The sequence below is a fragment of the Delphinapterus leucas genome, chromosome 2 (assembly GCF_059928025.1).
Source record: "Delphinapterus leucas isolate spDelLeu-1000000601 "Yukka" chromosome 2, BTC_Dleu_Yukka2, whole genome shotgun sequence".
Lineage (NCBI taxonomy): Eukaryota > Metazoa > Chordata > Mammalia > Artiodactyla > Monodontidae > Delphinapterus > Delphinapterus leucas.
Genome location: NC_143130.1, coordinates 125,701,900 through 125,712,996, shown reverse-complemented (window position 1 = coordinate 125,712,996; position 11,097 = coordinate 125,701,900). Strand labels below are relative to the sequence as shown.

The 11,097-nt window shown below is 35.2% G+C and overlaps 1 pseudogene; it reads right to left on the bottom strand.

Annotated features, from left to right (window-relative positions):
- Window positions 1-393: 393 nt before the first annotated feature.
- LOC111173327 (rho GTPase-activating protein 17 pseudogene) lies at window positions 394-2,197 on the bottom strand (annotated as a pseudogene).
- Window positions 2,198-11,097: the final 8,900 nt, after the last annotated feature.

Genomic DNA, 11,097 nt, shown 5'->3' with positions numbered 1-11,097 from the left:
AGGGTTTTGGACTCTGGAGAGAAGTGTGAGATAATTGCTCAAGTCCATGCTCATTGGTCAATGCCATGGGTTTGGAAGGGCTATGGCTACCCAACTTGGCTGGTCTAGGTTGGGGCTGTGTCAGTGGGTGTTTGTGAGGTTGTAAAGGACAGGCTCTGGAAGTACCCCCAGGGCCCAGAGAGCTGGGAGACAGTGGAGGGCTAGCCTAGAGCCTGCCCTGTATGTTGACTGCAAGGAGGATTTGGTGAGAGACTGGTTAGATGCTAAGATATTCTTGGACAACTCTGGCCCCCAGGGTAGCCAGAAGGTGGTTTTCCTGGTTTTAGGTGTGCTGGAAGGATTTTTAACAGCTCAGAGCAAAGTATGAGTGCTAAGATCAGAGGAACTGTGAGCTGTACCAAAGCTGATGGGACCTGGCAGCTGCCTGAGACTGGTTTTGGCTAATAGTTATCTGACTCCAGTTCCTCAGCCCCTGTTCCAATGTGTCCATAAAGTAGGGGCAGTCTTATCCCCTTCACTGCTTTCACCCGTAGAGCTTTGGGAGGGTGCTCTGGGCCCACTGAAGCCAAGGTGATGTAATCTGCAGATGGGAGAGGCAGGTAGAAAGCAGGGGATATATGCTTTCTTTAGATTGCTACCCTAGAAGTCCATAAGCTTCATATTTAAGTTCTTCTTAGCCAATTCTCCTTCCATCTCCACCAAACTGGCAGGCCACTTCTTCTGCAGGGTCCCTGAGTTTGTCATTTCCAGTGTGGGAAGAGTGATGGAATTTGTGTGGAGATGTACAAATGCTCTGATACATTACATTTTACCTTTATAGTGAAGAACCAGTTGTCATACTGAATGATTTGTTCAATCACCATAACCACGTGAATGGATGTGGCTACAGCCATTTCAGCAAGCATTCCTTCATTTTTGGCCCATAACAAGTTAGGCACAAATATGATTGCAGTGCATTTTGTTAACGCTCCTGGTATAAGCAAGCTCTGAAAGGAACTTAATTAAATACCTAAAGTTAACGAAATTTTGTGGTGACAACTTTTGACCTGTTCTCCATAAATCTTGAAGTTTTTTTGTCTTAATCCCGCACACTTGCAACTTGTGTCCATTATTCACACAGATTAAAAGTCATCAAAATTTAAGGCAATTTCCATAATTAGGACTTTAAACCAACAGCTTACAGAATTGGGGGTCTGAATAGAACTCATCTAGGTTAGAGGTAGAGCAGTCTAAAACAGCTCTGTTTCTTTAACTTGGAGGCCCCAATACCAATTTAAAAATGCCCTTCTCTATGTGGTTCTCTAGGAGAAGCAATGACACAGGTCTCAACCAGAACCACCTCTATTCTTTCAAAGGAGTCCCCAAAGCTGGTTTTCCACACACCTACCTTGATTGGCTCACATTCCAGGGAGGGCCCTTCCTAAGACCGCTAAAGCTTTTTGATGGTTATCTGCTTGGGCTTCTAATAATGAAACAAAGAATTTGTTATACTGCCCTTCTTTGGCCATACAGTTGCTCATGTCTGCTGCAAATTGATCTTTGCAGTGTTCTACTTGATTTCCAGCTTCAACCATCTCTTAAGGTATCTATTTTTTATGGAAGCCCCTGAAAGTTGACTTCTGAAGTTCTGTGAGCTTAGTTCCGCCTAGCTCTAACCAAATCCCATTTTATTGAGCTATTTCCTCTGTTTCTCTATATTTAGGGATCTCCACTTCTGTTTATGTCATGCAGAAAGTCCACAATCTTTTCTTCAACAAAGAAAAGCACTCCATCATGCTGAGAGAGTTTAGAGCTAATCGATTCTCAGCATCCCCACATGTGTCCAGCATCTTCCTCAAGAGAAATTCTTCTAGCTGAGCTGATGCGTTTTGAATATTTTGAGTTTTGAAAGGGTTTTCTGTACCTCCTGGCATCGGTGCCACACTGGCCCTGGAAGCACACCATCAGGCTCTTGTGGGGATGGTGGTACATTGACTGAACAATGTCCATGCACAGCTTGAATTGTAACAGATCTTCACAGAGGACTTCTGTTTTCTCAGCTCTAGCCACAGTTTGGTTGGCCAGCTGCTTCATGAAGTTGAACTTCTTCACTGCTGCAGTGGTGGCCAGGCCTTAGGGACTCGGGCCTGAAAGGGCAGGGCAGCAGCGGTTCTCCAGGCTCACCTTTGGCCATGTCATGTGTCACTCGCGGTGACATAGCCCTACTTCCTTTTTTATGTTTCTGTTTCTGCTATCTTACCTCAGGTTGCTCTCTTATAGGATCTCCAGGTTGAATTTGGCTAAATCATCATGTCAGTTGCACAAAATTCGTGGAAGCCTGGTCCTTCTATCAGGTGAAATGTGGAAGTGTGGAAACATATGGAATGTATATGATACTACTTTATTTTGAAATTGATTGCATAATGCAAATATAAACACTTAATATTCATACAGTTTGAATCTTTGTGGGAGAAATTCTTCTTTGCAGGATGTATTGTTCTTTCTTGTAAGAAATAATTATACTGCCACTTAATTGCCATTTCTGAAAAAAAATTAATTTTAACTTGGTTGTTGCTGAAGTGTGACCTTGAAAGTGACTTGTCTCTTTAACAAAGGAAATGGTGAAATATGTACTACCAAATACAATTTACTCTGTCTTCCTTTAAAGTTGCTTCTGAAAATATCCCATACATACTGTTTACATAAGCATCATATTAAAATGGAAGTTAAGGGAGTTTGTGTCTTCTATGCACTCTATCCAATATTGAAAACCAAACAGTTTTCAGTTAATACTGTCTCTTAATTGCTCTAATGTTGCCAATGTCAATACTTTATGCATAAAACAAAGAGTGCTTCTTAGTGTTAGTTTCAGTCCTTACATGATAAAGAGTTTGAATGGTCAGTATGCAGTGTAGTATTAATACACTTTAGACACACTGAATTTAGAAGGCAATGATATGGCTGCAAATTTGCAAGAAGATTCAGAGTTTGTTTATATTTTGCAAGTTCAGCATTGCTGAATAATCAATGTTACTGGAAGATAGTTTATCAGTCAGAATCCTTCAAGAATGAGAAATGGACAGTTAAATTGGTAAAGTCTGCATAAAAAAGAGTAAATTATTAATCTACACACCAAAGAAGAAAGGCATCCTGAAAAATATTTTCTAAGTAAAATTTTTACTAGTTCTCTCACCAGTCATGCTAACTATCAATTCACAGACCACATACTAATAACATAGATTTTTTATTGAAAAAGAAGTCAATAGCTGCATTATTTGTCACTTCCTACCTACACATCTGACATAATTCCATAGAGTATTTTCTTTCAGTTAACTATTTTTCCTGAACAAATTTTGGCCTCAATTTTCCTACAGTCAAATCGGTTCAAAAGTTCAATGTCATTTTGTTAAAACCACAGGCAATTTTGATGAATTTTATCACAGATAGGATAAACAACTATTGTCCCTATGTCAGTTCTTCAAAGGAAAAGAAATGTATTACAGTTGTGTAAATAATGATTTGTGTTTGTCAAGAAGCATAAATCAGTCAGAGTTTTATGAAGAAAAGGGATAATCATCCTTAATATAAAGGAGCTATTGTTTGAGAACAAAGTGCATATACTCATGTTTGAATTTGATCAAATCTCTAATAGGGAATGTATGAGGAAAATTTCAAAGGTGTAAGGAGATATTCAAGTATGCTTAACTTTTATAAAATCAGAATCATGTAGTTGAATCTCATTATATTGGGCAACTCCAGGTAGAATGTTTCAACTCTGCTCTGCTTTGGTATGATATGAGCATCATTGACAGACATTCTGTAACATATTGCTATGATTTTTGTAATGTAAGAATGTTTATAATAGCCATAATAATATAATTATAATATAATACCCATCTTACATTACTATTTTCTCTGTTAGATGTTACTAAGTTTCACAATGTTTTTCATGGTTTGTGAATTCACTGTACTACACTTGGCTATTAGCTGCTATATAGCTGTGACTGAAAGTGGAGCTCTTCCATCAAAAGTGCAGAACCTCAGTGCACACACAATGTGTACAAGACTCACTCAACTTAGTTTACTTTTGTTTTTCTTGTTCTCTTGGTTTGAATCATTTCAGCTAGAACTATTGTGTAATAAATCATGTATTTAGAATGAGACAAGGAATAAATGAAAACAATACTGTCAAAAACACTAGATTGATAGAGCTGGTAGTTTACATAACCGTAGAGAAAAATTACAGGAACTGCTTAAGCAGTTTTCATTATAGACCCAGGTTTTATGTTGATGTTTTAAAATGTCAGTTATTTTTACTTGAGACATCTTGAATGGAAGGTAGCTTGTATCTTGTTGCTACTTTTCCACTAGGGCAATGTATTTTATTTTTAAGTAGTTATTTATTCCTTCTATTAGATTCAGTGGTTTTTCTTTTATTAGTCTGCCATGGGCATTAAACACAACTACGTATTGTGTTTTAATAATGGTTATTTGCCATCACCATCATCTTCATGATGAATGTAATTATGACTTCATCATCTGAAATATCACCACTAGAGCAATTAAAAAATATAAAATGTTGCTATATGTCAGTGGATGAATTGAAGATTTCCATATATTCTTTTTGCATTTATTTATCACAACAACTCTAGGTATTAAATTTGGCTTATTTAAAAAATGTGACTGAGCAACGAATGTTAAGTAGCCATCTGATTCTAAAACATCATATCAGGAATACAGATCCTAGTTAGAGAGACGCTAGAAACCAGTTTTATGACAGTGTATCTGTTTTTCATATTGAAAGTACACACATACTCTTAAGAAAAGACTCAGTGTTCCATGGTAGCTATCCTTTATTTTACCATCTATAGTATTTTCACCTAACCACCCCTTATATTCCTACTTTATCCTATGTGCTCTTCTTTAGCCAAAATATTTTAATATTTGGTTGGCTTTAGAAATATAATAATCAAAATAAAAGTTATAAATGAGTTTGAAGTGAACTAGGAGTAGAAGGAAACTTTCTTAACCCAAAAGGTCATTTATAAGTTCTACAGTTAACAACATAGTTTATCTTCTTGTTGGTGAAAACATGAATGCTTTTTCCATAAGGCTGAGAGTAAGGTAAGGATTTGTACTTTCAACCTTTTTTCTTGAGATCCTAGAAAGTTCTGCAGTGGAAAAAATGAAATAAAATGTATACGGTTTACAGAAGAAGGACTAAAACAGTTTTATTCACAGTAAAGATAATGTTCTACATATAAAAGCCTAAAAACTATAAAAATTACTAGAATTAATTTGATAAGTTCACTTTTTATAATAACATTATCTAAAATTCAATTGTGTTTCTGTATACTATCAACAAACAGCTATAAAATGAAACTAAAATGAAAATATCATTTACAAAAGAGCTGAAGAACATAAAACATGCATGGATGAATGTAACAAAACATATATAAGACCTCTACAATAATACCTAAAGAACTTTGGTGACAGAAGTCAAAGAAGACTTAAACAAATTGAGATTTATACAATGCTTATGGATTCAAAGACTTGATACTTTTATATCAATTATCCCAGAAATTATTATTAGAATTAACAAATTCTAACAAATTTCTGAAAAACATTGTTTTTGGAAGTTGATAAAATTATTCTAAAATTCATGTAGAAATTCAGAAGATCTAAAATAGCCAAAATAATTTTGAAGAAATAGTTTAAACATTTTGAGAAATCATACAACTTTATTTCATAATCAAGACATATTGTGGTACTGACATAGAAATAGATTATTAGATCAATTGAACCAAATTAAGTGTCCAGAAACAAATATGTATTTATAAGGCCAATGGATTTTTAAAAATGTACCAAATCCACTTAATGGCAAAAGAAAGCCTTCAAGAAATTGTCCTGGTACAATGAGCTATTCATATGTGAAGAAAATGAACCACTGTCTCATCCCATACACAATTTGAGATTGATACTTGACCTTAGTAAGAAAGCTAAAAGTACACATCTTCTACAAGAACACACAATATCTCTTTACAATCTTGGCATAGTCAAGATTTCTTAGAGAGGACCCAGTAAGCCTTGACAATAAAGATCTTTATTTAGAAAAAAAATGTTGGGCTTCCCTAGTGGCACAGTGGTTGAGAATCGGCCTGCCAATGCAGGGGACACGGGTTTGAGCCCTGGTCTGGGAAGATCCCACATGCCGCGGAGCAACTAGGCCCGTGAGCCACAAGTACTGAGCCTGCGCGTTTGGAGCCTGTGCTCCGCAACAAGAGAGGCCGCGATAGTGAGAGGCCCGCGAACCGCGATGAAGAGTGGCCCCTGCTCGCCGCAACTAGAGAAAGCCCTTGCACAGAAATGAAGACCCAACACAGCCAAAAATAAATAAATAAAATACTGAATACATAACTACTTTAAAAAAAAAAAGATGTTAAGCAACACACATAGGTATGAAAATTAACAGGAAGCCACAGAGTGGGAGAAAATAAATGTTATACATATGTGTTTGGCAAAAGACTTGTTTCCAGAATACATGAAGGCTTCCCACAAATCAATAATGAGCAAATAAAATCAGCAAAATAATAAAGACTTCAAAAAGGAAGTTATACACTTACCCATAAGTTAATAAAGAAGCAATCAGCATCATCAGTTATGAAGGGAATGGAAATTCAAATACAGCACTGTGGGTGAGGAGTTCAGCTCCTGTTCAAAAACCTATGTATGATTTTTCAGGCCTGACCATGGGCAACTATAGAGGCTTTACCTGGCAGGCCTCTTGGGGGAAAGCTGCCCTCCCCACACCAGAATTGGTGCACAGCCAGTGCATTGCAGTCTCTGAATAGAGTTTCAGTCAAGGACTCAGGCTCTCTCTGGCTGGCCATGCTCTTACTAAGATCTGCATTTCTAACCCAGGCACTTACTCCAAAGACTGTATGAATAGGATCATCAAAAGGATTGTGTCCTGTTTCAGACGATGTATTAGGCTTAATTCACTTAAAGACAATTGATTTTACTACTATTTTCAGTAAAACCTTCATTTAGTCAACAGGTAATTATTAGATTCATCCTGTTGCCCTGCACTGTATAATGCTTATGATATCCTGAAAAAGACAATCATTAAAAAGGTTTATCAAACGTGCTGAGTTTCATGACAAAAAAAAGCAAGTGGATTCATTTGCAAGAATATTTTCTTAAGCAAAATATAAATACATCCTGAACAATTCTCTGTTTTTGGATGAATAACTGAAATATCACAGAATAATTTTTAAAAATTGTACACTCTTTAGTGCTGTGTCATACTATAATAGTTTGTATTCCTTTTTAAAATAATAGATATCAAATGCAATATCATTAACTATTATTATAATTGTTACAACAATTATAGAAAATATTTAAAGAGCACTTATTATGTACCTGACATTGTTTAAGTACTTTATATGGATAAACTCTTTTATTTTTCAAAAATCATTCTGTGAGACAGGTGCTAATGCTGTCACCATTGTAGCAATTTTAGTGTCTATCTATAAGTTACCAGAGTATTCAAGCTTGCAAAATAAATGTTAACTCTTAATAAGATGATAATAATTAAATTTGTACATTTTTAATAAATTCATGATTTTAGGAAGATATGAAGAGATTTTGAAAAATGCTTATTTGACCAATTTTTCTAGGAATTTTGGCAATATTACATGTAATTAGACTGTGAAGTAACAAAGGCAAAAACTTCACTATGGTTGAAGTTGTAATTCTTTATTGAGATTTTTATTTTGTTAAAGAGAAAAATATGACTTAGGACCAAAATTTTTAGAGGAATTGTGCTTTTTTTTTCAGCATATATCAGGAAAAGATGGAAACTCTAATTTGAAAAGATACATGCACCCCTATGTTCATAGCAGCACTATTTACAATAGCTAAGACATGGAAGCAATGTAAATGTCCATCAACAAAGGAATGGGCTCAGCCATAAAAAGATGTCATTTGCAGCAACATGGTTAGACCTAGTCATTTGCAGCAACATGGTTAGACCTAGAGATCATCATACTAGGTGAAGTAATTAGCCAGACAGAGAAAGACAAATATCATATGATATCACTTATATGTGGAATCTTAAAAAATGATGCAAATTAACTTATTTATAAAACAGAAATAGACTCACAGACATAGAAAACAAACTTATGGTTACCAAAGGGGAAGGGAGGGGGAATAAATTAGGAGTTTGGGATTAACAGCTACACACTACTATGTATAAAATAGATAAACAACAAGGTCCTACTGTATAGGACAGGGAAATATATTCAATATCTTGTAATAGCCTATAATGGAAGAGAATCTGAAAAAGAATAGATATATACATGTATAACTGAATCACTTTGCTGTACACCTGAAACATTGTAAATCAACTATACTTCAATTAAAAAAAAAGTAATTGTGCTTTTTATACCCTTGTTTACCTAGATGAGTCACTTTCTCTAAGCACAAATTATGACATCTTTTATCTTCTTTATTCGCTCCACAATAGACTGACATACTTAGTTGTTAAATCTGGAAAAAAATCACTGAACTTAATCTACAGAGCTGTTTCTTCATCTTTGCAATTTCTTGTTCAGTACTGGGAGGCCTGCCCTAATTACAGCTGCCTGTAACTGGGTGGGTAAATCAGCTTATTTCTGGAGTTCCGTATTAGAACTGCTACTTCATCTAACCTAAGATTTAGTGTGAATAACATTGACTATGTTGATCTCCTTCTACCATTCCTTTGTATTTAAAAAAATTTTTTCAGACCCTTATGTAAAAGAGATGTTATTCATTAGATACAATTGAAAAACCTAAGGTACACATTAGTTTTACACCATTATCTTCTTTGAAATCCATTTACCAAATAACTATTAAATTATTTATACTGTTGTATCTCTGATGCAGTTGAAGTTAAATTATTAAGATTATCTTAGTGTAGACACATGTGCATTCCGATCATGTTACTTTACATCTAAGAATGATGTCAGTTGATTTTATGATATGAAAAATTGAGGGGTAAATTAAGTACAAAATCTCAACTTTTATCTGAGGGCTTCACATTTGAATGGATAATAAATTTACAGCCAAGTTCTGAAATTTAAGCATTTGAATTCAGGCATGAACACAAAAATGATGGGCAAGTCCCAATACCTTACAAATTACAATAACAATTTGAAGTTTCCATGAGTAGGCTGGGGAAATAAATTATGCACTGACTGACTTTCACAGGAAACCCTTATAAATTGGACACTGATTGAAGATATTTCTTCTCCTAAAATGGTTAAAAAGCTGCTTTTATAAAAATTCAATTAGCACTCTTACTTTATGATGCTAGTATATATGTCATTTATGAAATCTTCTTCGGGAATATTCTCATCTTAAGGTAGATCAAATTCACTCTTAATAAGATCTCAATTAAGATTATTAGAAATTTCTTGTGATAAAGCAAATTAAGGATTTGTTGATATAAGCAAATGATTTATATGTTGATTTACTTTGCACAGCACATAGTTGCTTTCAGCAGTATGGTTATTTAAAGAGCTAAATTGCTCTGCAGGGTGTAGATGGAGCCAGGCAATGAATGGCTCCAATCAAGCCACCCACATTCTGGCGGGATGTCTGTGACTGTGGCATCATAGATGCCATTACCCAAAATGTGCTGCTAATTGTAACTTCCATTCTGAATCCAGAATTTAAATTGTTTTTGTCTGGTAAAGTCTTAGAGCAGTGTTAAATCTCTATAATTTAACTACATCAAGGAATCTCTTTATTCACATTAAAAGAGTATCACAAGACAGCTGACTATACTATATACATATGCACACACACAAACACAGACATCAAACATTGGGATTCAGACATATTTCTTGCTACAACTGGGAGACTTGAGACTTAGGTCCTTTTGTATGAAAACTGAGTATATACATCATTCTGTGGGAAGAATCCAGGAACAATAGGCTTAACCCAATGTGAACCTTTACTCATTATCGGAAGTAATAATTTGTCATAGATCATATTGTCTGTCACACCAGTTGTTTCCAGGGTCAGGGCCTAGGACAAGAGAGTGCTATAGGTAATTCATGAAGAACTGGGACACGTTGCCCTACTTTGGGAATCCTGTAATAAAACTGAAGCCAAAGGTAAAGAGGTACTGATTCCATCCCCTCACACTGCTCTTTAATGGTCTGTGAGCAGCAGTCTGAGTGGGAACTGTGCTACACAGAAGAGTGGGAAAGTGATCATGCAGAACGGAGAAAAGATTAGAGGACACAACGTGGCCTTGTCAAGTGCAGCAGAGTCTGGCTACACTGAGGTACCCAGTGAAGAAGTGACACTGGCTTTCTTTGCTGATATAGAATTACAACCACACATAGTAGGAAAAGTTGTCATAATAGCAATTATCAAGGCCTACTCATAGAGGACACATACACAAACGCTTGTAAAGCACCCTCTACTAAGTCCTGGAAATGCTTTGAGAGGACTTCTACAGGAGCCAAGATCCTCATTGTGCAGGTGGAGGTTCAAGCTGATGGAAATTTCCCATTTCTTTCTATGTGAGATAAGGTCAAAGAGACTTTGTAATGCATATAAACACTATGTAGTTTATTAATAATTAATGGAAATGGAGAAAAATAAACCAGAAAATATGCAAACCTTATTTTTATTTCTTGTAACTAGGACAATGTCTATATATGACTTTATATATGTAAATTAATTATTTTTGAGGGGGTTAATAAAATTATGTTCCTGTTTATCCCTATTTATCTTCTCTCTTATTTCTTATTTTTTGGATGCATGCTCATTTCCAGTTACCTGAGGCTACCTGAAGTGAGATTAGCCACATGCAACACAAATGTGACAGTGCAAGCTTTGAAATGAGACAAACCTCTATTTGAATTCAAATTTCATCAATTTGAACTATTATCACCATATATAGAGTAATTATCACCAGTAATCATCATTCATGATTTCCCTATCTTAATTATATTATATATATATTAAAATAAGTAACTCACATGTTGTTTGTGAGAATTAAATGAAATAATGTACATAGAGTACTTTTAACAATGACTGACATATATCAACTTCTTGATG